The 25,694-nt window shown below is 41.6% G+C and overlaps 2 pseudogenes; one reads left to right on the forward strand and one right to left on the reverse strand.

Moving 5' to 3' along the window:
* The window catches only part of LOC115421684 (CCR4-NOT transcription complex subunit 1-like), a 969,367-nt pseudogene that overhangs the window by 817,493 nt on the left and 126,180 nt on the right, over nt 1–25,694 (reverse strand).
* Nucleotides 8,833–18,565, forward strand: LOC115421663 (myosin heavy chain, fast skeletal muscle-like; annotated as a pseudogene).

The raw sequence follows: 25,694 nt of genomic DNA on the forward strand, positions 1-25,694 counted from the left end.
CCCCTGGGCTCAGTGATGGTAGGCACTGCACTCCATTTCTGGGGTTGTAGAAGTGCGCCTGCTTCTGTTTGGCTGAGGCATCGGCCTGTTGGATTTTGTCCATATCTGGCCAGCATGGTTTCAGATTGTCTTGTAGTATAGGTAGAGTGGTTCTGAGTTTCCTGCCCATTAACAGTTCAGCGGGGCTGGCTCCAGTGGAAGAGTTGGGGGTAGCCCTGTATGTCATGAGGGCCAAAAGGGGGTCGTCCTGTCTCAGAATAGTCTTTGCAATTTGAACAGCTCGCTCCGCATGTCCGTTGCTTTGAGGGAAGTGTGGAGATGACGTGACATGGGCAAAGTCATACTCCCTACTAAAGTCCTTCATCTCTGCAGAGGTTGGCTGAGGTCCATTGTCACTGACTAACACCTCTGGGATACCATAACGTGCAAAAGTGGCCTTAAGCCTAGAAACAACCTGGCTGCTTGTAGTTGTGGGTAAATGTAGTATTTCTAAAAATCTCGAAAAGTAGTCAGATACTACTAAGTAATTCTGCTTCTTAAACTCACATAGGTCCACTGCTATTTTCTGCCATGGTCTGGATGGAAGTACACTAGAAAGTAAGGGTTCTTTTTTCTGTGTGTGTCTGTTTTCTGTGCAATATTGACACTGCTGTACTTTAAAAGACATGTCCTGTCTCATTTTGGGCCACCATACAGACTGTAAAGCTCTTTCTCTGCACTTGGTTAGACCTTGGTGCCCATCATGGATTCTGTCAAGGATCATCTCTCTCATGTTTGCAGGTATCACAATATGGCTCCCTCTCACAATCAGGCCGTCTAGCTCAGATAACTCTCCTCTCACATTATAGAAGTCTCTGACTGACTCTGGAACATTGTCTATATACTCTGGCCACCCAGATCTGATAAAGCTACAAACAGTCTATAGTCGTGGATCATTAGCAGTGTTCTCTCTGATCTCACTGATCCTCTGCGTTGTGGCTGGTACCTGACTTAACACTGTATTTATGTGTGCTGCTACCTCCTCGTGGGAAGTCTCATCTCCGTAACGCTGCTCTGGACCCCTAGACAGAGCATCAGCTACTGCTAGAGTTTTGCCTGGTGCATACTCCGCAAATGCATTAAAGCGCATGAGTCTCATTAACAGTCTCTGGCACCTGATGGGAACGTTGTCCAGGTCCTTGCTGTTAATCAAGGGTACGAGAGGCTTGTGGTCAGTCACCAGTCTAAAGCTGTCAAGTCCGAACAGGTACTTTTCAAACCTTTCACATGCCCAGACGCTGGCCAGGCACTCTTTTCGATTTGAGCGTACCTGGTCTCTGTGTCACTGAGACGTCTGGATGCATAAGCCACAGGTTTCCATTGGTCCCCATCCTGCTGGAGTAGAACAGCTCCCAGTCCGTAACTGCTTCCATCTGCTGAAACTACAGTAGGTTTGTTAGCATCATAAAAAACAAGAACAGGGGCTGTGACCAACAAAGCTTTGAGTTTCTGAAAAGCTGTGTGCTGGGCGGGCTCCCATACCCACTCTAGATCCTTCTTGAGCAGAGTGTAGAGCGGTTGGCCTACAGTAGACAGTTCTGGAACATATTTAGCCAAATAATTCACCATCCCTAAGAACCTTTTAAGTTCTGTGACGTCGTTTGGTTGAGGGAAGTTCTCAATTCCTGTGACCTTGTTTGGGTCTGGGCGGACGCCGTCCTTGTCGATAACGTGTCCGAGAAAGCGAATCTGATCCTGACGAAATCTGCACTTGCGCTCATTTAACTTGAGCCCTGCTGCCTCAATGACTTTGAGTGCTTTTGTCAAGCGCTGGTCATGGATCTCCTCATTTTCTCCATGAATCAAAATATCATCCATGTACACTTCAGTCCCCTCAAGTCCTGCCAGAGTCTCTGTCATTTTCCTCTGGAAAATCTCTGGTGCACTCGTGATTCCGAATGGGAGGCGTCGGAAGGCATACCTCCCAAACAGAGTAATGAACGTTGTGAGCTTCTGACTGTCCTTGTGTAGTGGTATCTGATAAAAACCACTGGCTGCATCTAGAGATGTAAACACTCTGGATCCCACCAGTCTGGGTAGGATTTCCTCAACAGTAGGCAGGACATACTTTTCACGTTTAACAGCGCGGTTAAGTCTCCTGAGATCTGCACAACAGCGGACCTCTTGTCGGTTGGGTTTGAGTACTGGCACCATGGCTGCACACCACTCCGTCGGCTGGGTCACCTTTTCAATGATGCCTTCACTTTCCATTCGCTGCAGCTCCTTCTACACGAGAGGGAGAAGAGGTAAGGGGACCCGTCTAGCTGCATGCACCGCGTATGGCTGAGCATCCTCCTGTAGTATTATCTTTATTGGGTCAGTGTTCAGCAGTCCACTCGAGCCAAAAACTGTGTTGACCTCATTCACTCTTTTCACAAGGCCCATATCCACTGCGTCATGGCGCCCCAGTAAGCAGCTGACTTTACCTTCCATAACGTAAACATTAAACGTGTAGTCCTTCTCTTTGTACTTAGTGGTAGTGTGGAACAGTCCCATGCATGTAAGATCCCCCCCTGGACTCACAAACCTTGTGTTGGGTGTTTGCAGTTCGACTGCTGGCTTCATCATGTTGTATGTGCTTTTATTGATGACTGTAACATCTGCACCAGTGTCTATTTTAAATGTTGTTGTTACCTTATTTATGTCCAAATCCACTGACCATTTGTCTTTTCTTGCCAGTTCATTGCCAATTTCTCCAAGGAAGTATGTCTGCTCTGCATCTTCAGTAATTTCTCTAACAGCTTTGGAGTGACACACTCGCTCCCAGTGTCCTTGTTTCTGACACTTGTTGCACTTGCTTTTAAGAGCCGGGCATTTTTTCATGTCTGAATACTCGGGCTTACCGCATCTCCGGCAGCCCTCCGTTTTGTGTGTCCACTGTCGGCTGTTGGCACCCTGGCGCTGTCTCTGACGCCCCGGTCCGTCCGTGTGTGGTCCACTCTGTCGCCGCACCACATTCACCGCCATGGCCTCCGGCGCGCTGGACTGGAGACTGACGTGCTTGTTAATCTCCTCCGCCTGGCGGACTTGCTCAATCACCTCCGGTAAAGTTAGGTCTGCTTTGAGTTGGAACTTTCGGGACAGCTCTTTATCTTGAATGCCCACGACGAGGCGATCTCTGATGTGCTCGTCCCGCTTGTTGCCGAACTCACAATGTTCCGCCAGTTCGTACAAAACACGGATATACTGCTCTGCCGTTTCCCCGGGCTGCTGGCTGCGCTGATAGAAATATGCCCGCTCATGTATTACGTTGCGGCGCGGAATAAAGTACTCGTCAAACTTCATAAGCACCACATCATAGTTTTTCTTTTCATCTTCGTTTGCAAAGCTGAACGAGCTAAATATCTTTTCAGCCTCGCTCCCCATTGAATAGATGAGCGAACTCACTTGAATGTCGCCACTGTCTTTGCTGAGCTTCGTTGCGAGCCTGTACCGGGAAAATCTCTGTTTCCATTCGGTCCAGTCGGCAGGACGGTCAAACTTAAACTCGCTCGGTGGATTAAACTTCGCCATTCCGGTGATGTCCTCGTTGCATGAGGGCCACTTCTGACACCATGTAATGTCTCTATTAGCTTACAAGACATAAAAGATATGGCGAAAACATGTGGTTGCTTTTCCGTGTCTTTTTACTACTCAACAGAGTAAATCCACAATACATGGCCACTACACATCCCAGAAACCCTTGCGCAGCTGTCTCTTAAAGAGACAATACCATAACTGTATTCCATACATTACATTCATGGTGCCCAAAGCACTTTACAAAGTCTCACATTCACCCATTCATGCACACACTCATACACCAGTGAACGGCTGTTGCCATGCAAGGTGCTGCCAGGCCCTACTGGGAGCAGTTTAGGGTTCAGTGTCCTGGTAAGACACAAGGTTGTATAACAATTCTACAAATTAATTTTCATACACGGATCAGAATTGTTTAAAGGTCATCATTAGGCCCTTTCCCACCACAGGAACTTTTGCAGGAACTTTCTGTATTACCCTTAACTTTCAAAGTTCCTGGTGCGTTTCCACCGAAAATTACCCTGGTAACTGACCCTCCCCCAGCCCCGAATTTACCCCAAAGAAGTTCCTGGTAGAGAAGTAGTACTTTTCAGATTACCGGGAACTTTAAGGGGTGGAGCTGTGTGCTGGAGAAGGCTGATTGGTGGACTAGACTGGCAGCATTTCCGCATTCTGTTCACCACCAATATTTAACTCATTTAATTTCCACAAGCTTTGTATTTTGATAATTCGGAAAATGGACCAAAAGAGAAGCTACAACAAGCGGACGACGACGAGGAAATTCAGACGGACTTTGAATCGCCGACACGAAACGAGCGAGTAAAAGCTGTTGGAGCCAAATGTAAGACACAAGCCTAAAAGAAATATGAGAAAAGAAGAAGAAATTTATGCAGGATTAAAAGAAACTAAAGGACCACAACGGTCACAGTGGATCCAACTGTCGAACAAGCCAATGGTATGTATATGACACAAATATTCCCTGTTTAGTTCATTCCATGCTGTAACAGTAGTCAGTGGCATCAGCTGTTTTAGACAACAGTGAAGTCCGGTTAACCTAATGCTAATGCTAACTGGTCAACAGTCTGACACTAAACCTAAATCAGAGAACAGGATGCATTCATGTTGTCGCCGTGAGCTGAACACTGATTTATTCTGTATGTTTTATGGTTTCCACCTGAAATGGACCGGACGGACTCGCCTCTTTTTCTGAACCTGCGGTTCGTTTGTGTCCTCGTCCATCATCTACTGCTGTTTACAACGGCCCAGGTAAGAGATTTGACATGTCTCATCACACTGGTAGGAATCTGTCATCATGTGTTCTGTTACTCATTTTAGCATTTTTATTACTCTTCCATTAGGAAGGCAAAAAAGGGACCAGGACCATGGAGTTCCAGACCGGCTGTCCTGGACCAGCTGGACCACACACTGGTCCAAAAGCCTGAACCTTTCACACATTTATTTCCCTTTTAATCTCAAGGCACCTTTGTTTTGTTTCAATTTTTAATTAAAAAAAAAAAATCTAACCAAATCCTGTCTGTTCATTTACAAGGCATCAAAATATGAGTATAAGTACTTTTATCAGTAATATGCAGTCAAATTAAATGCAGGCATTTGAGTAAATGTGTGTGACTTTAGGGTTGAACCTGGACTATATCTATAAAACAACAGAGATGAAACAGAACCATCCATCACACATAAAGTTAGATGCGATTTAGTTTAAGGAATGAGGAGTTGAAAATACATGTTCTACCATTTTTAAATACAAATTAAGGATCTGTAATGATGGTTAACTTCATTTAAAATGTATTCCAGATGGCTTAAGTGATTCAACAACCAGTAAAATGTTAAACCCAAACTGTCCACTTCCGTACTGTGTCATTTTATTGAACTAGAGGTTAGTTTGTGAATGGACATGAAGTGGACTACAGTTTCTATTACTGCTCCCTCATACATCATCAACCTGATTTGAATGAATTACCCTGAACTTTTGGGTGCAGTGGAAACGCAGTTACCAGGAACTTTTTTACCCCAAAAAGTTCCTGGTAAATACGTTCCTGGTATGTGATTAGAAAAAAATTATTTTAATGAATTTTGAAATAGGAGAAACATATGATGCTCGTGTCAACAGTAAAAGAGGTTGGGAGATCATACAGGATGACACACCACTGCATTTACATACCTAACATGAAAATGGAGAAAGTGAAGAATGAAGAGGCATAATGTATTTGGTATAACTCATCCTGATCTGAAAATAAATCTGCATCATTAGGTGTCTTAATCCAAGATTAAATGTGGGTGAGAATTCATCACTGGAAGCCAATATTTAAGTCACATAACTTGACTCATATGTCATTGCAGAATCACACATGTATTTACATATTATTTTTATATATTTAAATTGATATAAACTTAAATATGTAATGTTGTTAATACAAACTTCAACATACACTGAGAACGCAGCAAGCCAATCCATTCTTAAAATAGTATATCTAAATAATTCACAACATACATATACAGAATGTCGAAGAACCTAAAACAAAATTTTACCCAACCACTAATGAAGCAACACTGGAGACCTAGCCAAATTAACTGAAACCTGACACTTCACATGTATACACATTAGGGGTGCAACAGTACAGGTATCCCATGGTTTGGTCCGTACTTCGGTTCTTGGGTCACAGTTTCAGTTCAGTTTTGGTATGTGTTTTGTGCGTAAAGACAACAGTTTTTTTTCTCCCAGAATTATATTTTTATTTTGCTTGTCAGCAAACTGAATTTCACAGTAGGAAAAAATTCTATCACTGTACTGAATAAAATAACACTTTCTGTACAGACCAATAGAACCCATTGTTATCCCTTGACAACTTGTATATAGTCGTATAAAACAGGAATGTGCATACATAGGGTAGAATTAAACGAAATGCCGGCGGGTAGCAGGTTAGGAAATTAAAAAAATAAAAAAAAGACTCATGGTTGAAAATAATTTGCAGGACATTTAATGATGATGATCATCTAATTTCACCATGGTTCATCCACAGCCAGTTTGTTTTATTTTGAAGAGAGCTTCATCTCTGTTTACATCCACCCACAGATGGCAATGAGCAGCACATATTAGAGCAGTGTTTTTCAACCTTGGGGTCCAGACCCCATGTGGGTCGCCTGGAATTCAAATGGGGTCGCCTGAAATTTCTAGTAATTGATTTTTAAAAAAAAACCCTTACCAATAAAAAATATATGGTGAGTTGACAGAGACAGTCACATACATAAAAGACATGTGTCAAATGTTCATTGTGGTCGGTGTCAGATTCTGCAGCTCTTTCATAATTCATAGTTTCAGTTCTTGTTTGTTCAGTATTAATTGTCAGCCTTGTAAATCCAAGCTGGACTTACTGTCCATATCCTGACCAAGGAAAATCAAATACTCCCTTTGTGCAGTAATCTACACCTGGATTTACTGCCTCTGTCCACAATTATATACATTATATAGACTAAATGTCCTCTAAAATTAACCTGTATTTGAAACATAGGATAGAAAACTATTAGAGGATCAAAACCACATTAATTTTGGCAAAAAAAAAGAAACAGTCTGAGTTTGAATGTCTGGGGTCGCCAGAAATTTGTGATGTTAAAATGGGGTCACAAGCCAAAAAAGGTTGGGAACCACTGTATTAGAGATTTATTGATGGCGTAAGTTTTACTCAAAAATAAAGCCCTTAAAAGTGAGTTAATGTGTAGACAATGGGTTTAATTACGGGTCGAGCTGTGGGTCTAATGTACACAGATATGGACAGGTGCAAGTCTGCAGGCAGACTGTCTCTTTCCACTATCTCGCACTGAGTGGTAGGGCTTCCCCGTGCTGCACCTTACATGCATGTCCAGAGAGAGAGACAGAGAGAGACAGAGAGAGAGAGAGAAAGAGAGAGAGAGAGAAAGAGAGAGAGATAGAGAGAGAGAGAGAGAGATGGGCAGGCGCACACACAGTGGCCTGAAAAGCAGTATATAAAGCACCAATGCAAAATCAATTGCAAAACCAAAATCCCGTGGTCCATAAGGGTAGATTGTCCCTTGCAGGGTGGACTGAATGGTACACAGTTTTCTCAAATACCGTTGCATCCCTAATATTTATGCAAATATTTTTCATTGATACATGCTTCTGTCAGACTAACCATATTTGGCAAGTCAACCCTATTACAGGACTAATCTGTATTTGACCTGCTCATTAGAATGGAAATATTAAATCTTTCACACAACTAATGATTAGTGTTTTTGTAATACTGAATTTTATTAATTTTTTTGTATTTTGCATACTGCTTCACTGGTAATGGAGAAAGACCAACAGACAGCCAGACAGACAACAAGACAGATAGATAGATAGACAGACAGACAGAAAGACAAAAAGATAGATAGATAGATAGATAGATAGATAGATAGATAGATAGACAGACAGACAGACAGACAGACAGACAGACAGACAGACAGACAGACAGACAGACAGACAGACAGACAGACAGACAGACAGACAGACAGACAGACAGACAGACAGACAGATAGATAGATAGATAGATAGATAGATAGATAGATAGATAGATAGATAGATAGATAGATAGATAGATAGATAGATAGAGTGCATATATACATATGCACAGAGTAAAGTATACCCATGCATTTTTGAAATAGTACACTTTAATACTTCCAAATGTACATATACAGAATGTCAAAGAGCCTAAAATAAAACTTAACCCAACTACTACTGAAGCAACACTTAAGACCTGGCCATAATAAGTGAAACCTGAAACTTCACATGTATGTACATGCAAATAAATTTTTATTGATACTTGCTTCTGATGTCAGGCTTACCACATTTGGCAAGTCAAGCGTATATAGCTTGTGCTGCATAAGCATATCACACTCAATATAAGGGGTCCAGGAGGAGAGGAGTGTGTGTGAGTCCTGTGAGTTGCTGCCTGTGGTATGACACCTTGTATATTTCCTAGATCACTTGAAAAATTCTCTTTATGTATTGAATTATTAATTACATTGATTGAAGTGTTTCTTACCAACTGGGCACTAATTAATAATATCTTTTGAACAGGATCTACTCATTTTGTTAAAGAGAGGGGGTCAGGTATGGACATGTGAAGTCTTTTCAATGTTATTTTCATGTATCATCGAATTCATCTCAATTTCATTGACTAAGCTTTAACAACATCCACAGTAGAAAACCTTGATCCAACAAACCCTATTTTTGGAATAATCTAACAGACATAATCCGCCACCATGAGCACGGACGCGGAGATGGCCGTTTATGGCAAGGCTGCCATTTACCTCCGTAAGCCAGAGAAGGAGAGAATTGAGGCTCAAAACAAACCTTTTGATGCCAAGTCTGCCTGCTACGTGCCTGATGCAAAGGAGCTGTACCTGAAGGCAACTGTTATCAAGAGGGATGGTGGCAAAGCCACTGTCAAGCTTCTGTTAAATGAAGAGGTAAGTATCTTACAGTAAAATTAACAGGACACTGAAGTTCAGTTGTTACCTCTGCCAAGGAGGTCATGTTTTCATCGGGGTTTGTCTGTTTGTTAGCAAGATAACTCAAAAAGCTAAGGAAGGATTTTGATGAAATTTTCAGAAAATATTGATACTGGCACAAGGAACAAATGATTGAATTTTGGTGGTGATGGGGGGGGGGGGGACTGATCTGCCTTGGTGGAGGTCTGTACTTTCTGAGTGTGTTTCTAGTTCTTACTGTGACTAATGTTCTCTGACAGGAGAGAACAGTTAAAGACGATGAGGTCTCTCCAATGAACCCTCCCAAGTTCGACAAAATTGAGGACATGGCCATGATGACCCACCTCAATGAAGCCTCTGTGCTTTATAACCTCAAAGAGCGTTATGCAGCATGGATGATCTACGTAAGACCATCTCAGTGAATAAGTAAATGGATTCAAAGGGGCCGTACTGGAAAACTCAACTGGACTTGAATTCTGTGTTTCAGACCTACTCTGGCTTGTTCTGCGTCACTGTGAACCCCTACAAGTGGCTCCCAGTGTACGACGCTGAAGTTGTCAGTGCCTACAGAGGCAAGAAGCGTATGGAGGCTCCACCCCACATCTTCTCTGTCTCTGACAACGCTTTCCAGTACATGCTGACAGATAGGGAGAACCAGTCGGTCTTGATCACGTGAGTGACACATTTGCTAACTTTCTTCAGACAATGTAAAATATTGTGTTCAAATTCTTACAAACCTCTTTTTCATGCCCAGTGGAGAGTCTGGTGCTGGAAAGACTGTGAACACAAAACGTGTCATCCAGTACTTTGCAACAATCTCAACATCTCCACAGAAGGCCAAGGACGCAACACCAGGAAAGATGCAGGTATGTCATTACAGCTAAATCCCAGGTTTATTTATTTACTTATGATAAGATGAAGGAGCAGTTGTCTAATAAAAATTCTGAACCAATTTACAGGGCTCACTGGAGGATCAGATTATTGCAGCCAACCCTCTGCTGGAGGCCTATGGCAATGCCAAAACTGTGAGGAACGACAACTCCTCTCGTTTTGTAAGTATGAAGGACTTCAAGATGGTAGAGAATGTTCTTTAATAGTGTTTCTATTGCAATGACATACTGAATGTTACTGTTATCCAAACAGGGTAAATTCATCAGAATCCATTTCGGCACCACTGGTAAACTGGCCAGTGCTGATATTGAGACTTGTAAGTACAACATTTTTATTGTGGTTTTCAATAGAAATTCTCAATAAAAACTGGCTTAAATCTGGCTAAACTGTAACATATGAAATCTGCAGATCTGCTGGAGAAGTCTAGAGTGACATTCCAGCTTCCTGATGAGAGAGGCTACCATATCTTCTACCAGATGATGACCAACCACAAGCCTGAGCTGATTGGTGAGCACACTCAGTCACTGTATGATTTTATCAGAAGTCCTCTTCTCAGAGGACTAATATAATAAAATTTCATACCTCTATTAATTTTCAGAAATGTCACTCATCACAACGAACCCCTACGACTTCCCCATGATCAGCATGGGTCAAATCACTGTGGCCAGTATTGATGACAAAGTTGAGCTGGAAGCCACTGATGTGAGTCATCCATTTTGTCAAAGTCCCTCTTTACTGTATGATTCAATGGTCCTTATCCTTGGTATGAAAACCTCTTTTGAACACAGAATGCTATTGATATCCTGGGCTTCACTGGTGAGGAGAAGGTCGGCATCTACAAACTGACTGGTGCTGTTATTCACCACGGTAACATGAAGTTCAAGCAGAAGCAGCGTGAGGAGCAGGCTGAGCCAGATGGCACAGAGGGTGAGTCCAAATGATTATGCATTACAACATTTGTGGGTAAAATTCATATGACATTCAATTTTTTTGCTATGTATTAGAACTAACATTCATTACTACACACTACATGCAGATGCTGACAAGGTTGCTTACCTGCTGGGCCTGAACTCTGCTGACATGCTGAAGGCTTTGTGCTATCCCAGAGTCAAGGTCGGAAATGAGTTTGTTACTAAGGGACAGACTGTTCCTCAGGTAAGAAACATCAAAATAAAAAAAGGTTGAATATTTGAGTGCTAATTATGCTTAAGCAGTAGTTTCAAAAGACCAAAAACAACATCTACTATGATATGTTTTTCAGGTGCTGAACTCTGTGACTGCTCTGGCCAAGTCTATTTATGAAAGGATGTTCTTGTGGATGGTCATCCGTATCAACCAGATGTTGGACACTAAACAAGCCAGGAACTTCTTCATTGGTGTCTTGGATATTGCTGGATTTGAGATCTTTGACGTAAGTTTCCGTCCATACAAGTCAGCATCAGTGTCTCTTTTACCTTGTGTGAAACTGTATATGTTAATTTCCTTCTACAGTTCAACACCTTGGAGCAGCTGTGCATCAACTTCACCAATGAGAAGCTGCAGCAGTTCTTCAACCACCACATGTTCGTCCTGGAGCAAGAGGAGTACAAGAAGGAGGGTATTATCTGGGAGTTCATTGACTTCGGTATGGACTTGGCTGCCTGTATTGAGCTGATTGAAAAGGTAGGTATTTAGTTCCTGGCCTTAGATGACTGTTGTTAGTATGAAATCATCCACTAAACGCTGGTTTGTTTATATACGAGTTTTCTTTGTATTTTTATCCAGCCCATGGGCATCTTCTCCATCCTTGAAGAGGAGTGTATGTTCCCCAAGGCTACAGACACATCCTTCAAGAACAAGCTGTATGACCAGCATCTTGGCAAATGCAAAGCATTTGAGAAGCCAAAGCCTGCCAAGGGCAAGGCTGAGGCCCACTTCTCACTGGTGCACTATGCTGGTACTGTGGACTACAACATCGCTGGCTGGCTGGACAAGAACAAGGACCCACTGAACGAGTCTGTTCTGCAGCTTTACCAGAAGTCTGCTATGAAACTGCTGGCTGTGCTGTATCCCCTGTTGTTGAGGGTATGATATTAAGTAGAGAAAAGTTCAACAAATGCTCAATGATGTCTGTGTTTATTTTTAATCAACTTCATGTGTTTGAAAAATGTTTTATCCCACTAATACCTTGTGTTCACTTTAAATGCCCACTAAAACAGAGAGCGGTGGCGGCGGCAAGAAGGGAGGAAAGAAGAAGGGTGGTTCCATGCAGACTGTGTCTTCACAGTTCAGGGTGAGCTGTAACAGACATATTAATTCTCAGTTGAGATTGTAGTGGGATTTGCTCCTTTTCATGACAAATGGTCTTAACTTGGGTTCACAGGAGAACTTGGGCAAACTGATGACCAACTTGAGGAGCACCCATCCTCACTTTGTGCGTTGCCTGATTCCCAACGAGTCCAAGACTCCAGGTACAGAGACAGAGACTTTTAGGAGTCTAATGGATGAGGATGACAATAATCGGAATAGTTTTAAGGGGATTTTTTTTTTTCAGGTTTGATGGAGAACTTCCTGGTCATCCACCAGCTCAGGTGTAACGGTGTGCTGGAGGGTATCAGAATCTGCAGAAAAGGTTTCCCCAGCAGAATCCTCTACGGTGACTTCAAACAGAGGTAACATGCGCTCTTTCAGTTACTCAAAATACAGGTCCACTCTTCTGCTTAAATTCACTAACAACCTGATCTCTCACAACAAGATACAAGGTACTGAATGCCAGTGTCATCCCAGAGGGTCAGTTCATGGACAACAAGAAAGCCTCAGAGAAACTGCTGGGATCAATTGATGTGGATCATGACCAGTACAGATTTGGACACACCAAGGTAATCAGAAAGAATCTGTTGTATTCAGTATATTTATCAAACTTGGTTGGATTGACTGACCAGACTTGTGTTATGTGCAATTACACCATTCTGTTGCACAGCATTTACTGTCACTTCCACATGAACTGTCAAAAGGAATACTAAACACAAACATATTTTTTCCAATTCAATCAGGTGTTCTTCAAAGCTGGTCTGCTAGGTACCCTTGAGGAGATGAGAGATGAAAAACTTGCATCTCTGGTCACCATGACTCAGGCTCTCTGCCGTGCTTACCTCATGAGGAGAGAGTTTGTGAAGATGATGGAGAGAAGGTAGGTTTAAAAAATTGAATTAAAAATTATTTACTATAAAAATCATATAACCAAATGAACCATAACATGAACTTCTTTTCGATAGGGATGCCATCTTCACCATCCAGTACAATGTCCGCTCATTCATGAATGTCAAACACTGGCCATGGATGAAGGTGTACTACAAGATCAAGCCTCTTCTGAAGAGTGCTGAAACTGAGAAGGAGCTGGCCCAGATGAAAGAGAACTATGAAAAGATGACAACAGACTTGGCTGCTGCTCTGGCCAAGAAGAAGGAACTGGAAGAGAAGATGGTGTCTCTTATTCAGGAGAAGAACGATCTGCAGCTGCAAGTAGCATCTGTAAGTCCACCATGGAAGACCACGTCTTTCTTGCATGATTTCTCTACAGTGTTGCAATGCTGACATGTATATTTAACATGACTTAGGAATCTGAGAATCTCAATGATGCTGAGGAGAGGTGTGAGGGACTCATTAAGAGTAAGATTCAGCTGGAGGCCAAACTCAAAGAGACTACTGAGAGACTGGAGGATGAAGAGGAAATCAATGCTGAGCTTACTGCCAAGAAGAGGAAGTTGGAAGATGAATGCTCTGAGCTCAAGAAGGACATTGATGACCTGGAGCTCACCTTGGCTAAAGTGGAGAAGGAGAAACATGCCACTGAGAACAAGGTTTGAACATACTCATCTACAGACTGAGAACATACAGGAAAAGGACAAGAATCACCATGTCATGACAGTGCTGCTCTTCCAAACACAGGTGAAGAACCTGACTGAGGAGATGGCCTCTCAGGATGAGAGTATTGCCAAGCTGACCAAGGAGAAGAAAGCCCTCCAGGAGGCTCATCAGCAAACTCTTGATGACCTGCAGGCTGAGGAGGACAAAGTCAACACTCTGACCAAGGCCAAGACCAAGCTTGAGCAGCAAGTCGATGATGTAAGTATCAAATTCACTTCAAACTGGAACAAAGACATTCTTTTAGGACTTGATAGTTAAACATTTGTTCATCTGTGCAGCTTGAGGGATCATTGGAACAAGAGAAGAAGCTGCGCATGGACCTGGAGAGAGCCAAGAGGAAGCTTGAGGGTGACCTGAAACTGGCTCAGGAGTCCATCATGGATCTTGAGAATGACAAGCAGCAGTCAGAGGAGAAACTGAAGAAGTAATGAAACTACTACTATGCTAACTGTTCATTGCTATTATTTCTATTTAGGGAACACCATCTTGAAGATTCCAGGTCTATATCTGGGAAGTTTTATCACAGCTGTTGCCTTTGCTCATTTTCACAGGAAAGACTTTGAAATCAGCCAGCTCCTCAGCAAGATTGAGGATGAACAGTCAATGGGGGCTCAGCTTCAGAAAAAGATCAAGGAGCTTCAGGTGACGTATATGATGTGTTATACAAAGTTCTAGTCTACTGCATAGACGAGGTGTTTTTGAAAGCAAAACTGTTTCCTGTTAATCATCCTTCATCTACAGGCCCGTATTGAGGAGCTGGAGGAGGAGATCGAGGCTGAGCGTGCTGCTCGTGCCAAGGTTGAGAAGCAGAGAGCTGACCTCTCCAGGGAACTTGAGGAGATCAGTGAGAGGTTGGAGGAGGCTGGTGGTGCCACTGCTGCTCAGATTGAAATGAACAAGAAACGCGAGGCTGAATTCCAGAAGCTCCGTCGTGATCTTGAGGAGTCCACCCTTCAGCATGAGGCCACTGCTGCTGCTCTGCGCAAGAAGCAGGCCGACAGCGTTGCCGAGCTGGGAGAGCAGATCGACAACCTCCAGCGTGTCAAGCAGAAGCTGGAGAAGGAAAAGAGTGAATACAAGATGGAGATTGATGACCTCTCAAGCAACATGGAGGCTGTTGCCAAAGCAAAGGTACATAATGCGTCAAATTGTTTTAAGTTGAAATGTTTTGCACAAAACTAAATGAGTGAAGTCGGTTATGCTAACCCCTTTCACTCTTCAGGGAAATCTGGAAAAGATGTGCCGTACTCTTGAGGACCAACTTAGTGAACTGAAGACCAAGAATGATGAAAACGTCCGTCAAAACAATGACCTGGGTGCACAGAAAGCACGTCTCCTGACAGAAAATGGTACAGTGAAGTTATCTGTCAATATAGAATACAGATATTCTATAACTGATCAGAAACTGATGGATCATGATATCTTTAACCCAAGGCGAATTTGGCCGTCAAATTGAGGAGAAAGAAGCTCTGGTATCTCAGCTGACCAGAGGCAAACAGGCCTTCACACAGCAGATTGAGGAGCTCAAGAGACAGATTGAGGAGGAAGTTAAGGTAAACAAACATGAACAAATAGATGCTAATACCATGCTCAAGTGTTATTCATCATTTTAAGCACTTAACACTTTTTCTTTTCACAGGCAAAGAATGCTCTTGCCCATGCAGTTCAGTCAGCCCGCCATGACTGCGATCTGCTGAGGGAGCAGTTTGAGGAGGAGCAGGAGGCCAAGGCTGAGCTGCAGCGTGGAATGTCTAAGGCAAATGGTGAGGTGGCTCAGTGGAGATCTAAGTATGAAACTGATGCTATCCAGCGCACTGAGGAGCTTGAGGAAGCCAAGTGAGTAAAATTTGAATGGCACGTTGAGAAGACAACCATTACACTGTGAGCTATAGAACTGTAGCATTTAAGCAAATATCAAAATTATAAGCCTTTTAAACCATGAACCTTCTTTAATTTTTAATTATAAGTTAACATACACTTAACAATAAACTGCATGTTTTTAACAGGAAAAAGCTTGCCCAGCGCCTTCAGGAGGCTGAGGAACAGATTGAGGCAGTGAATTCCAAGTGTGCTTCTCTGGAGAAAACCAAACAGAGGCTCCAGAGTGAAGTGGAGGACCTCATGATTGATGTGGAGAGAGCTAATGGCCTGGCTGCCAACCTGGACAAGAAGCAGAGGAACTTTGACAAGGTACAAGAAATTTATTTTTGCTTTTGGCCAGGCTATATAAACAATCAGAAACACATGTGTTCCCATTGTTCAATACTTGGAGTAAAGTATTCAACTATGTAATTCAGGTGTTGGCAGAGTGGAAGCAGAAGTATGAGGAGGGTCAGGCAGAGCTTGAGGGAGCTCAGAAGGAGGCTCGTACTCTTGGCACTGAGCTCTTCAAGATGAAGAACTCCTATGAGGAAGCTCTGGATCAGCTGGAGACTATGAAGCGTGAAAACAAGAACCTGCAGCGTGAGTTTGGAACACATTATTGAACAGTTTGATAGCGTAATACACATAAGGGGATATTTTTTTGTTTGTGTTGAATTCTAATATTGTGACACATTCAAACACATTTCTTTGTAGAGGAGATCTCAGATCTGACTGAACAGATTGGTGAGACTGGCAAAAGCATCCATGAACTGGAGAAGGCCAAGAAGCAGGTGGAGACTGAGAAGTCTGAGATCCAGACAGCTCTTGAGGAAGCTGAGGTGAGATTTATTAACTTGGACAACTATACGATATAAACAACTTTGTACTATGAAGCTATGAAAATTTACATCTTATTCCTTGATATGTTTAGGGAACTCTGGAACATGAAGAATCTAAGATCCTGCGTGTCCAGTTGGAGCTCAACCAGATTAAGGGTGAGGTGGACAGGAAGCTGGCTGAGAAAGATGAAGAGATGGAGCAGATCAAGAGGAACAGCCAGAGGGTGATTGACTCCATGCAGGGCACTCTGGACTCTGAGGTCAGGAGCAGGAATGATGCCCTGAGACTCAAGAAGAAGATGGAGGGAGACCTCAACGAGATGGAGATTCAGTTGAGCCACGCCAATCGCCAGGCTGCTGAGTCCCAGAAGCAGCTGAGGAATGTGCAGGCACAGCTCAAGGTATAATGACAATCAATGTGGTTATGAAGACTTGGATTAATGAAGTCACATTCTTATATATACATAAACCTCTTTACTTGTTTTCAACCAGGATGCCCAACTGCACCTTGATGATGCTGTCAGAGCACAGGATGACCTCAAGGAACAAGCTGCCATGGTGGATCGTAGAAATGGCCTCATGGTTTCAGAAATTGAGGAGCTGAGGGCTGCTCTGGAGCAGACAGAGAGAGGCCGCAAGGTCGCTGAACAGGAGCTGGTTGATGCCAGTGAGCGTGTTGGACTTCTGCACTCTCAGGTATAATGTGACAGTAATTTTTACATGTAGACTATTTTAATGTAACAAGACTATATCAGATATGTGACTTACACCAACTATATTTACAATACTCAACAGAACACCAGCCTGCTGAACACCAAGAAGAAGCTTGAGGCTGACCTGGTTCAGATCCAGAGTGAAGTAGATGACACCGTTCAAGAAGCCAGGAATGCTGAAGAGAAGGCCAAGAAGGCCATCACTGATGTATGTTCTAATTGTTTACTGTCAGAGTACTTTCAAGTTTTCATTGCATCTCTGAAAATAAAACTAAAAACCATACATTTAATCCTGTGTAGGCCGCCATGATGGCTGAGGAGCTGAAGAAGGAGCAGGACACTAGCGCTCATCTGGAGAGGATGAAGAAGAATCTGGAGGTTGCTGTGAAGGACCTGCAGCACCGTCTGGATGAGGCTGAGAATTTGGCCATGAAGGGTGGCAAGAAGCAGCTGCAGAAACTGGAATCCAGGGTAAGAAAATCTGATGAGCATTTGCCCAAATGTTACGACAAAAAAATTACTATCGTCACAAAATGTTTCAACATTTTCCTACTTTTTAAGGTCCGTGAGCTGGAGACAGAGATTGAGGCTGAACAGAGACGTGGAGCAGATGCTGTTAAGGGTGTCCGCAAATACGAGAGGAGAGTCAAGGAGCTCACCTACCAGGTATGTGTTCCAGTTCACTTGCAAAAATCAACGTTGTATCCCTACCATTCACAATTTGTAAACACAGAAACCTGTTGTCCTACAGACTGAGGAGGATAAGAAAATATGGCTAGGCTCCAGGATCTGGTTGACAAATTGCAGTTGAAGGTGAAGGCCTACAAGAGGCAGGCTGAGGAAGCGGTGAGTGCAAAGTGTACTTGCCATAAGATTCTGAAACAAAACAATAACTTTCATTGTAGACTTACAGTTGTACTGTAATATTAAATACATTCTGATTTATATTACAGGAGGAGCAGGCCAATGTTCATCTGTCCAAGTGCAGGAAGATTCAGCATGAGCTGGAGGAAGCTGAGGAACGTGCTGACATTGCTGAATCCCAGGTCAACAAGCTGAGAGCCAAGAGCCGGGACTCTGGCAAGGTCAGTATCAAATTTTGTTACATGGGTATACAGAGTCAAGTAGTAATAAGTAGGCCACTATGTAATACAAATGCAAAATGAAACATTCACTGAAAGAAATGTATATGTGTTTTGTCTGTTTTAGGCAAAGGATGCTGAGTAAAACCCAGCAGGCGACTGGCTGATTCAAGTGATGGAATATGTCAAATACACTGGAAAATAAAACTTCACTTGATGCATTGTAATGTCTTCGTACTGCTGTCTTATTTTCTAAATATTATTGCATCATATAATATCATATATTATTATTACAGATGGGAGTGGGGTGAGGTTGTTTATTTTCTATTGCTGGCAACCATTGCGAATGTGAATAACCTGAACACATATGAACCTGAAATGTTGTATAACATACAAGCACATACAAGCTAGATGGACTGACTGCGGGGGGTAATTACTATGTGTGAATAATACCACAGAGACTCAAATAAGTTCAGATTATGCTTATAAAACGATTAATGCATATATTTTAACAGATATTGAATAATAACCATAATATTATATGAGATAGTTTGTATTTGGTTACGTTACCAAGCAGTTCATGAAATCAATAAAATGTAATATAATGTAATATAATATAAAATAAAATAATATAATATAATATAATATAATATAATATAATATAATATAATTAAGCCCAAAATGAAAGTACAGATTGACAACCTCAGTCGTTTAACAATAAAAAAACATGCAATATCTATTTCTGAAACAAAACAAGTCCATGTGTGGAAATTAAAGTCTTGGGTTCGTCTCCAGAGTTAGGGCACAACAATGTTCATGTCCATATAAGGAACAGTCCAACATTCAACAAAAAAGTGGTACACAAAGTGGTAGCGAGGGAGTAAGGGGACAGTACAGTGTCCTACCACATGATGGCCTGAGGGCAGGGAATGGATGTAGTTTGTCCTCCTACCAGAGGGTGGGGTTAGGGTAGCTCGCCAGACAGTAGTTCGTCCTCAAAGGGGGGAAAAAACCTGATCTAAATGAGGACAAAAATACAAATTAGAATCACATTTTCACAAAATATAGCTTGGACTAGCTTAAACGCTTTATAGTGTTTGTACCATTAGCAAATAAAATAAAATAAAATAAAATAAAATATAATTCCCATTAATCAATTCAAATTGCAATAACCAACTCACAGACATGGTGGTGCAGTAGATAGCACTCGAGCTTCATAGGAAGAAGGTAGATTCCAGCACCAGTTAATGGGGGTGGGAGTTTGCATGTTCACCCCATGTCTGCGTGGGTTCTCTCTGGGTTCTCTGGCTCCTCCCACCATCCAAAGACATGACTTAGAATATCTTTTTTGCACAACAAAGATATTCTAATTCATGCACTGATAGGTTAGTCTGAATTGCCCATAGGTGTGTATGTGACAGTGGTTGGTTGTTTGTCTCTCTGTCAGTCCTGCCATGAACTGGTCATATGTCCAGGGTGAACCCGCCTTCACCCATAAAGGCGGCCATACACTGTGCGATTATTTCGATCGTTGCACGCAGCTCCATCTCAAACTGTGCGAATCAGTCGTACAGTCAGACTCACGATTCCTGTTCTCACACTCCACATACCGAAGCTCGTACGCGACCTGACTGCTCACACTGTAGGACCATACACCACAGGACGCACGACACGTTTGAGTGTTGTATCCGGAAATACAACGTTAAAATAGCAAGGAATCCGTAAAAGTGCATAGACGATTGTGTATTGGCGTGAGTCACGAAATGGTAGTGCTAAACAAAAACCAACGAGCTGCTTTGGTAATATGTGCCATTATCTGTGAGGAATCAAAAAAGAAGAAAAGACAACGATGTGTTTGGTGCAGGAATTGGTTGGCCAGACGTGGACAGTATGGGCTGTCATCCTATAGCAGGAACTAGAGGTAAGCTGCAACAGCTAAACTGCACTAGGCCAATAGCCAGCTACTGTTAGCTTGTACGCTACTGTAAGCGTCTGTGTTCGCACATGCACAGTGTGAGAATTTGAGGCACATAGGCTCGTGGCACTGCTTTGACAGTACGATACACTCACGAAGAGCGAGCAGGATTTCAAACAGCTCCGTTTTCCTTGAGAACACACGATTGCTGGTCGTGAGGTGGTCGTGAGGTGCTAATCGCTTCTCTTTACCCCATGTACACTGCACGAAGCACGACACACGATTAGAGGCACATCGGGCCGATCCCAGAAAGAGTCGCACGAGTGAGAAATCGTCTCTAAACTCGCACAGTGTAAGGCCGCCTTAAGTAGCTGGTGTAGACTCCAGACCCCCGTAACCCTACTGAGGATAAAGCTGGTTCAGGAATAATGGAGACATTACTATTGGGAGGAAATCTATTTTCAAGAACAATTGGGTTGATAAAGGTATTATACAGGGTGTATCAAAAAAAAGTAGACTGTCCATAAAGTGCCCACCAAATTTACAAGTGAATGTTTTCATGAAAGGTCTTTGTTTGCCTATGTTGATATGGACGTCCTGCATCTGTCCATACCAAAATTTATTACATAACTGCATGCATGACTTCACACGGGCCCTTTTTAAGAGGGGGTAAAAAAACGTTTTCCTCCAAAAAATTAAAGGGTTAAAATTGGTTGAAAAGCCTTAAACTGTGGTGCAATGCGTGATTCTTTGGTTTTCTCTGCTGCGGTACCCGGATTAACCTTTTGTTTCCTGTCAAATGTACACATACACTGGGGTGAATGCTTTTCACGGGGTCAACGCCAACTCAATTTTGACTACCAGCGAAGGGATGATCGGCACAAATTGACGGCCTGGATCGGTCTTGTTGGAAGTGGTTCAATTGTTGGACCATACTTTTTTCGCAACAACATTAACGGCGATGATTATCTCCGAATGTTGAATGAACACGTTGTTCGTTCTCTCCGTGCAATGCCACGTTTTCATCTTCAGCAGAATGGTCAACTGGCACGTGCTTGGTGGGCACAAGATGGTGCTCCCCCACACCGGAGAAGAACGGTAACGGATCAGCTTGCAGAGCTTTTTGGTGACCGTGTCATTGCCTTGAACCGCCCAGTGGAATGGCCCCACCAGGTCTCCTGACCTGACGCCCCTTGACTTTTTCCTCTGGGGACATTTGAAATCCAAAGTGTATGAGACACCACCACGTGACCTTGATGACACTGAACAGCGCATCAGAGCCGAAGTGGACATCCTGCGGCGAGACAGAGGAATGATCAGGCGAGCAGTGCAGGACATGATAAGGAGAGCACAAGTGTGCATCCAAAGAGATGGAGGTCATGTCGAGGACTAAGTGGACAAAAACAGGGTAAGTAAGTGACTTACTCCTCGTAATGTGCACCTAATTAACCTTCTTTGGGATGCAGTTGGGTAGTCATTACTTGCTAACCATGGTGTTACTTTCAAACACATTCCGATTCATACCCATTGCTCAAGTTTACCCGACAAGAAACAAAGGGTTAATCCGGGTACCGCAGTGGAGAAAACCAAAGAATCACGCATTGCACCACAGTTTAAGGCTTTTCAACCAATTTTAACCCTTTAATTTTTTGGAGGAAAAATTTTTTTTACCCCCTCTTAAAAAGGGCCCGTGTGAAGTCATGCATGCATTTATGTAATAAATTTTGGTATGGACAGATGCAGGACGTCCATATCAACATAGGCAAACAAAGACATTTCATGAAAACATTCACTTGTAAATTTGGTGGGCACTTTTTGGACAGTCTACTTTTTTTTGATACACCCTGTATATGTATGTGATCTCTTTGATGCCAATGGACTATTGCTCAGTTACGATAGATTTCTTCATACTAAAGCATTTTCTGTAACAAGCAAGGAATTCAATTCAGTGATGAAGGCTGTCCCTAACGGACTAATCCATTTAATGAAGAGTCACCTGCAATTTCAAGAAGGTTTGAGATTGAACCTCTTTTGATGATAAATGGTATTGATGTGAGGGATGCTAAATGCAACAATAAGCATATATGTAACGTATTCTGCGCTAAGAGGAGAATTGCTCCCAGAGGGAAGGCTTTCTGGAATAATTTATTTCTTGACATCAATTGGCAGAAGGCATGGCTGTTACCATATAGATTTTGTATTAACGATAAATTCAAAGAAATACATGTTAAAATTTTCCACAATATACGGGGTGTCCCATAAGTCTCCATACATAGGAAAAATAAACATTTCTTGACATAAACCATTTTTATTTATATAATATGCCCTATATGACTGCCATTTTGTCGGGAACACATTTCAATGCATGTCCTCCACTGCTGAAGAACTATAAAGAAGATATATAAAGAAATACATGTTAGAACCATATGTATTATGTCTCCTATGTATGGAGACTTATGGGACACCCTGTATATATATCAAACTCATATCTCTCTAAGTTTTTAAACGTTGAAAATAAGTGCACTTTCTGTGACAATGAATCAGAAAAAATAAAACATTTATTTTATTAGTGTGTTCATTCTAGTGAGTTCTGGTCTCGATTAGAAAGTTACATTCTGTGCAAAATTAAAATAAGTGTGAAGACAGAATGTAAAAATATTATCACTTATTTTGATCACAATAATGACAAAATTGAATTTTTTCTTAATTTATTATTTTGTTCGGGAAATTTCATATACACAAAAGTAGAGTGTCCAAAGCAACCTCCTGTTTTATTCGTTTTAATTGTGAATTTAAGAAATACATCAAAGCACTGAGATATTAAGATTCAATACAGAGCATAAAAACTGTCAAGCTATACGATATGTGGTTTAAAAAGGAATAGAGTGAATGTTATTTTTACTTAATTGGAATTTCTTTATTTTATTTATTTTTCTTATGTTGATTTATGTCTTTTCGTTATTTATTCGACTGTTGAGAGCATAAGTCTGTCATTTTTTTTGTACACTTCAATTGGTGTTTGCGCACTGTCTGTGCCTTTATGGACAATGAATATGTTGTTGTGCAATGTTTGTGTCTTTTTGTACATTGAATGTTTGAATAAAGCATTTTGGGAAAAAAAATTATTTAAAAAAAAATAATAAAATAAAGCTGGTTCAGAAAATGGATGAATGAGTAGTTGTATTTTATCATGGCTTATCTTAGTGACAACGAAATATTTCATTTACAAAATTAAGTACACTCTCCAAAAAATGGTGTGGATCAGCGCCTTTCACTGCCCTAATGTCCCTCATTTCACTGGAAAGACCAAAGCCTTTTCTTCCAGCGGGATTTGAAACTTTTCTGTTTGCACGAACAATGACAGTGACAGACATCAAAATTACGCTTGTGCCATACATACACATTTATAGAGTTTTTAACTGTGAAAAACAATGAAAACCTACGACGACGAATTAGGGCCACATAAGAAAATAAAAACGCTTGTCACTACGAGAATAAAGTCGTTATTTAACGAGAATAAAGTTGTTATTTAACGAGAACAAAGTCGTTATATTTCGAGAATAAAGTCATTATTTAACGAGAATAAAGTCTTTATATTTCGAGAATAAAGTCATTATATTATGAGCAGTCGTACCCACTCATCGATGTAGAACTGTGAACATTTAGTGCAGTTCTTTCATTTGGGGGTTCGGTACACAGGCCAAACACTGAGTCTGTCCATCAACACATTCTCAGTCTGAGGACTGTGAAGTGAGTCTGCACACATTTGGGTTTGTCGTAAGAACCGAGCTGATTTGTAATAAATTTCCTCTTTAGTTTAGCAGAAACTGCTGCAGTGTTCATCTGCAGGGCTATCAGTGGAAACACCAGAACTAAACACACAGGGGCTGTAGTTTCTGAACAAACTGTGAGGAGACTAGTCCAAGTTTTTGAGTCCAACAGAAGAGAAAGTTGCTGCTTCACTTGTTGCCTTCGCTGTAAAACCGGAAACTGTTGAATTTTCAAAATATTACCACTTTAATCTAATAAAAGTACGACTTGATTCTCGTTAAACAATGACTTTATTCTCGTTAAATTAGTTTTTTTAACACTGCTACTTTATTCTCGTTAATTAACGACTTTATTCTCGTTAAATAATGAGTTTTTAAACTACGACTTTATTCTCGGGTTTATTTTCTTATGTGACCCTAATATGCCGGCGTAAAAACCGGACATTTTCACTAATTTATTAAAACCGCCGGACACTCCGGACATGAAAAGAGGACATGTCCAGGTAGAAGAGGACGTTTGGTCACCCTCCTAAAACCTTAAATAACATGAACTTTCTTTGACCATTTCTGTACTCAGATGCCTTTCCATAGTATGTAGTGTAACTGAACTCAGACAACAAAGAGTTAGCTTAGCACAGTACGGAGGAAAATTATTAACTCACCAGAGAGAGTTAATTTATTATCACTAAATCCTCAGCAGAAGTCCTTAGAACCCGCTTTGGGTGAATGTTGTTCATAAAATACCGTATAAAAAATATTTTAACGTTTTTCTGCCTACACTGGATAGTTTCTGTCGGATTGCCTAGCTTGCTAATGCTATATGCTGTCTTTTCCCCGCGCAGTGGCGCTGTTCCTCTCTGTCCTGTTTTATCACTGTAGTGCGCCGCTGCTGCCACCTGCAGGATGACAGCAGCTACTGCAGGTGACAGATGTCATACACTGTCCACGTTTAAATGAGTGACAGAAAACACAGTGATGGCCAAATTTACCTATACAGACACAGTGCTACTTTTGTAATAGTTCCCACATTAGTTTTTCTCCATTTCTACCTTTCTTAATTGATTTATCACCACAATATCTTTTTATATTATAATCTGTATTTTGCTTTTTTTTTTTTTTTTGGTGTAAGTCGTGTATTTTCCCATATTTAACTCACAAATCATGTAGATGTTCATGAGAACTCTGAGTAAATTAAAAGTTAAGTATGCAGAGAAAAATAAAGACTAAAAACAGCTCAAGGTTCAAGGTTACTTTATTTGTAGCCGTGGGTAGATTTGTTTTACAGACAAGGTGATTGCTTTTGGCATTACAGTAAGACAAACATTGAACCTGTTCGGCAGGTACTTGATCGAACGTCCAGACAGAACAAAAAGTGCTCAGTGTTCCACCATTCATTACAGTGTCTTTTTCAGTCCAATCTGTCATTAACTGAACATAAACTCAGTGTGTCCATCCACTGGCATTGATCCAACTCCATGGGTGTTACTGGGGAATCAATGATGTAGAAGATGACGGTGTAACTACGGAGCCTCTGAACGTCCAAATATGGTCATATCTGATGACTATGAAAAGATGAAGAACTGTGTTTTACACCAATTATTTACATATATTAATAGGATTAGTGGATCCACAGGTATTAAACAGTTTAGATCAGT

Source organism: Sphaeramia orbicularis, chromosome 6 (genome assembly GCF_902148855.1).
Source record: "Sphaeramia orbicularis chromosome 6, fSphaOr1.1, whole genome shotgun sequence".
Lineage (NCBI taxonomy): Eukaryota > Metazoa > Chordata > Actinopteri > Kurtiformes > Apogonidae > Sphaeramia > Sphaeramia orbicularis.